We start from the raw sequence: 6,202 nt of genomic DNA on the forward strand, positions 1-6,202 counted from the left end.
GGAAACATTGATAACGGACCGAGATTCGGACGTCCATGCATAACGATGTCATGACCTCTTCATTAGGCTTATCAAATTTCAGGACAGGAGATTAACGGCAGCCGAAATGGCACGAAATATCATTGGCAAAGGAAACCGTCGAGCCATCCAAAAACTGAGAGGGAAATTTACGCCCCCGTCGCAAGGACGTTGGTTTGTCACCGACACCTCAACGTCGAGCACGTCGTATGCGATGGTTGACGGCACATGTGCCCGGACGTTTCCGTTTGAGACGTTGGAGATAAGTACTCGATTCCCGATTCATCTTATTTCGATCAGATGGTCATCAACGTGTGTATCAGTGTCGAGGAGAGCGTCTGCAGACGATTGTGTTTGGAGGACGACCTTTTTCAAGGTGGGTCGATTATAATTTGTGTAGGAATTGTCCCAGTTGATTGGTCTTCATAAAGCCCAGATTTGTCCCCAACACTTGTTGAGTGAATTAGACACAAGAGTTCGGAATCGAGCAAACATCCCCAATAACCACCGCCAGTTGGCCAACGCACTCAGGAATGGAATGCTATTCCTGAACTCCATGCCACTCAAAGTAGTAGTAAGAGACGCTATCGCTGTCCTGGGAAGGCACACGTGATATTAGGGACCGGTCTTACAACTGCCGTTATTTCCACTTTGTGTAAATCAGGGTATCCTAATTCACGGCGGCCTAATGAATTCTTCGTTTGATAAAAATTCTTAAAATTTGAAGACGGATGGCCCAATATTCGAAGTTAAGTATCGCCTTTCACATTTAGATATATTGCTCATAAATTTTATTTTATTTAAATGTATAGTTGAAGTTGCGTTTCTTTCTGTCCCAAAATGCAGTTTATATATTCAGATAGTGATCATGTATTCAAATTATCCGGCAACACTGATTGAAAATGAGACCATCAAAATTTCATCATGTTATTGTTCAATCTTTGTTTACCTGATGTCGACGTTACGCTGAATTTTTGCCGGATGACGCACGCCAAAAGAATTGCTCCGCGCAGAAATATAGTTCCACACTTCAACGGATATGTCAAAGATTTAATTAATTTTAGTAAATAAACTCTACGTTACATCTTACAAAGTGGCTTATTTCAACAATAATCTGTATTGTTAATTGTAATATTTAAGTGAATTTAGAGAGTAATTCTGTCGAATTACCGCATGTGCTAAATTACCGCTGTTTTCCGCAAAAATACATGTGGCAGGTGTATTCCGACAATGGCCGTGCCAGTTGCAGGATAAATCTGTATATCAGGATACTACACTTCAGTATATATACTATACTTATTAGATATACTTTATCTCTGTTATAGATTAAACACGAGACCTCAATCGCCTAAGCTTTAAGTTAACAAGTGGCTAATATTCGCCGTAGGATAGAGACTTTTTAAAATAAACAATATTTAGAGAGTTTGTATCAAGCCTTAGCTATTTAAGTTGAGACAGGTGAGATTAATATTTACGAGGTATCGAGTTTATCTATTAAGTTCTTTCCACTTTTTACTTCTAACGACAGCAAGAAAAAAAAATATGTTTACATATAAATTTTAGTAAATTGAAGGAGTGAAAATTGTATCTAAGGCGGCCCCAGACCACCTGCCTTAATTATGTATGTCAGACCCCAATGTCAAATTGCTTCCGCCAGGCCTGAGGGTATATGTTTCATTGTCAGAAGGTATTTGAAATTTCATTTATTATGTGTCTATTTTGTGTCATTTAGAGGTATAGGTTTCCATGTTACAGTTGGTGGATATCCCACTGAACAAGATACGGAAGGTTAATGATATCCCATCCACTGCAGTTAAGGTTTTCCCAAGATTTATCACCATGGCAACACAGACCGGTCTGTTGTTCTGTAAGCAGAGAAACGGAAACTGCCAAGGGGTAGTGAGCCTCGTACCAAGCGCCTGAGACGGACTGACATGGGCGTACATTAAATGCTGCCTTCCTATGACCGTAGTCTCCCTAATCAATAGAATGGCAGGGACAAGAAAAATATAATCTTATCGACTTTGTATGCATTAGGTTTAAGAAAAAACACTTTATCTGCAGCCCCTATGTACACTCGCCCTGGAATGTTAGATCTACACAGGTTATCTGCAAAAAGGCATTCGCAAACACAGCCGTGATCTAATAGTGGTTAGTAATTCGCGTTGTGACCTTGACGACCCAGGTTCAAATCCTGGTCAGGGCAGCATGCAGTGTCTGTCGCTGTTACGGCACGGCGGATATTGTATGTAAGGATGGTGCTATGATACATATTGTATATAAGGATGGTGTTGTGATACATATTGTATGTAAGGATGGTGTTGTGATACATATTGTATGTAAGGATGGTGTTGTGATACATATTGTATGTAAGGATGGTGTTGTGATACATATTGTATGTAAGGATGGCGATGTGATACATATTGTATGTAAGGATGGCGTTGTGATACATATTTTATGTAAGGATGGCGTTGTGATACATATTGTATGTAAGGATGGTGTTGTGATACATATTGTATGTAAGGATGGTGTTGTGATACATATTGTATGTAAGGATGGTGTTGTGATACATATTGTATGTAAGGATGGTGTTGTGATACATATTGTATGTAAGGATGGTGTTGTAATACATATTGTATGTAAGGATGGTGTTGTGATACATATTGTATGTAAGGATGGTGTTGTAATACATATTGTATGTAAGGATGGTGTTGTATACATATTGTATATAAGGATGGTGTTGTATACATATTGTATATAAGGATGGTGTTGTATACATAATGTATATAAGGATGGTGTTGTATACATATTGTATATAAGGATGGTGTTGTAATACATATTGTATGTAAGGATGGTGTTGTATACATATTGTATATAAGGATGGTGTTGTATACATATTGTATATACGGATGGTGTTGTAATACATATTGTATGTAAGGATGGTGTTGTATACATATTGTATTTAAGGATATTGTTGTAAATATTGTATGTAAGGATGGTGTTGTAATACATATTGTATTAAGGATAGTGTTGTGATACATATTGTATATAAAGATGGTGTTGTGATACATATTGTATGTAAGGATGGTGTTGTGATACATATTGTATGTAAGGATGGTGTTGTGATACATATTGTATTTAAGGATGGTGTTGTGATACATATTGTATGTAAGGATGGTGTTGTATACATATTGTATATAAGGAATACATATTGTATATACATATTGTATGTAAGGATGGTGTTGTATACATATTGTATGTAAGGATGGTGTTGTATACATAATGTATATAAGGATGGTGTTGTATACATATTGTATGTAAAGATGGTGTTGTATTACATGTCAGTACTGTAGGTATGGTTTGTATTTTATTGTGGTATAAATATGATGTAAAGATGATATAATTTGTATTGTAAGAATGTTATCTACTGTGTTGTAAAAGGATACAATATTGAATATGGAATGTTGTACATGTGAGTGTGAACCATTCAAACTCGGAATGTTGAATGTTTTTGTACAATGTTTGTCGTGGTACGCAACATTTAAATATTAAGAATGCATAGAGAGTGGAGCTAGGGTTTAGAGGGCAGAGGGTGGAGCTAGGGTTTAGAGGGCAGAGGGTGGAGGTAGGGTGTAGAGGGTAGGGGGCAGAGGGTGGAGGTAGGGTGTAGAGTGTAGGGGGCAGAGGGTGGAGGTAGGGTGTAGAGTGTAGGGGGCAAAGGGTGGAGGTAGGGTGTAGAGGGTACGGAGCAGAGGGTGGAGGTAGGGTTAGAGTGTAGGGGGCAGAGGGTGGAGGTAGAGTGTAGGGGGCAGAGGGTGGAGGTAGGGTGTAGAGGGCAGGGGGCAGAGGTTGGAGGTAGGGTGTAGAGGGCAGGGTGATTGTAGAGGTTAGAGAGTAGGGAAGAGTGAGTATGGATAAATTCTGCAAAATTTTATTGAAATGGGTTCAGTGGCTTTTCAGAAATAGTAGCAAAATATAGACGCATGACGGAGAAAAGGGGTCACAATTTGTCACAATTTGTCGCCATGACATGTAAACGCTTCAGAATACCATATTTTGATTAAAGTATAGGAGGTAGAGGGTAGAGGGTTCTAGCATAAGATACACCCCAAATATCTCTAAACATCAGTCCGGTTGTTAATTAACTTACTGTAATTTTTGGTATGTGAACCACGTGATTCACCTTGCTCTCTAGCTCTACGTACTGATGACGACCCCTGGGTTGGGTTACAGAACAGAGGAGTCCAAATGTATAAGCACACATGCTATTTGGTGTCCGACGAAACTGAAACTAATATATCTTTCATAGTACAGATAGTTCTCAACAAGTTTTCGTCAGACGGATATAAACAGTAAGGCGTCATCACGCAGTTAGGATTGGAATATTTCGTTAGAAAGTGGTGTCAAAAGTCACAACAATATCTTATAAGTGCTTTTTCTCACTATTGTTATATAACTTATATGTAGATTTCTGTTAATTGACACAAAATACACACCCTTTATGGTATTGACAGAATAACATCCCGATGCGCATACAAATGTGAGGAGTTTGATGTAGTTGTGTGTTATCAGAAGTGAACACTATTACCGGTATATAGCTATTTATTCTCTAGCCCACCTGCCTGATAAGTGAGCTTATGCCTTGATGAAACATCTGACATCATTTTAACTGTTTAATTGATATACCGTGTTGCCTCGCCCACCGCCATTTTTTCTCCATTCAAACCACTTGTTTTCGATAACAAATATACCCAGGTTCATATGCAGGGTTGAAGGGTTGCATGACGCAACTCTTAATGTAATAACGGCGTTAATGTAATAAATGTTACATTAAGCGTTGCGACCGTTACGCTTAATGTAATAAACTTATCTTTATTACATTAAGAGTTGCAGTTGTTACGCTTAGAGTAATACAAAATAAATTATTACACTAAGCGTTGTGGTTGTATTTAAATTACCGCTAATGTAGCCATTGTTATACTGTGACGGAAGTACACTGCGTGTCGATTACAAGACAATATAGCAACAATATGCTATAATGGTGTATGTTCCCGTCAAGGTTTGGAGGGGCCTCGGTGTCGGTGGCCGAACGGTCTAGGTCGTTGCGCCCCGTGATCGTCGAGGCCGATCACCTCCTAAGTTTAAATCACATCTATCTTGTTGATCATAAATGGTTTGTGTAAAATTTGTTTTATTATTTAGCCAGATTACATTGTATCTTCAACTGTGATCTGTGAGGAGACTAGGTTTCCATGAATACAATATTGCGATGTTATGGTATGCAGTGTTGATCATTAAAAAGATGATTATATACAATTTGATCACGTGTAAATTCTTATTCTTAATCTAAAAGGTACAGCCAAAACCTGTGACCTTCCAAAAAAGCGAATATTTTTTCAAACACAATATGTTGGTGTTCAGAAATATTGTGATGCATTTTGACTACAAAAGAAGCTATTTTTTTAATAAATGCAACTATATCTTAGCAATAACATAACAAAGGAGCAACACAAAGCAATAACCCTTTGATTCCGTGACCTTGAAAGTTGGACAAAAAAAGGGTGGTGTTGTATTGTCTATTAACGTCCGCGCAACAGCTCAAGTCATTTGCAAATACTATCATAGGTACATGGCATGCATGACAGACTCAATACATGTACCCAACCCACTACCCACACCGTTATACTGACTCCAGGCCGTTCAGTTCCTTGCTCCTTACAGTATTAATGTTTCAAGGGGGAAGATTCAAGTGCCGTTTTAAACGTCTTTGATATGACACGGCTGACGCGGGTCATCATAATGTGTATGCATACCAAAAGTGAGGTAACTGGCATTTTAGTCACATGCAAGGTTTGATGGCATTCTAGTCATTAATCTAATCATAACTGAAGCTATCATCGGAAAACAAAAGAGCTAACGTCCATACATCCGGCTGTCGGGATGGACCGACGAACAAGGTGATTCCTATAGGGCTTCCGCATCTCGATGTGGGGCCTTAATACTACCCAAAATGGCGTAACAATACAAAACAGAAGACGCAATATGTCCCCCTTCATTTCGGACTTTATTACACTAAGGACCTTCTTAAATTTGTCAATAGTACAGTTTCGGCGCTTAATGTAATAAAAAAAATAATTATTACATTGCCCCGCTTAATGTAATAAAAATAACTTTATTACATTAA

The sequence above is a fragment of the Ylistrum balloti genome, unplaced genomic scaffold, assembly GCF_031769215.1.
Source record: "Ylistrum balloti isolate Yb309-2 unplaced genomic scaffold, AGI_CSIRO_Ybal_v1 Utg371296, whole genome shotgun sequence".
Taxonomy (NCBI): domain Eukaryota; kingdom Metazoa; phylum Mollusca; class Bivalvia; order Pectinida; family Pectinidae; genus Ylistrum; species Ylistrum balloti.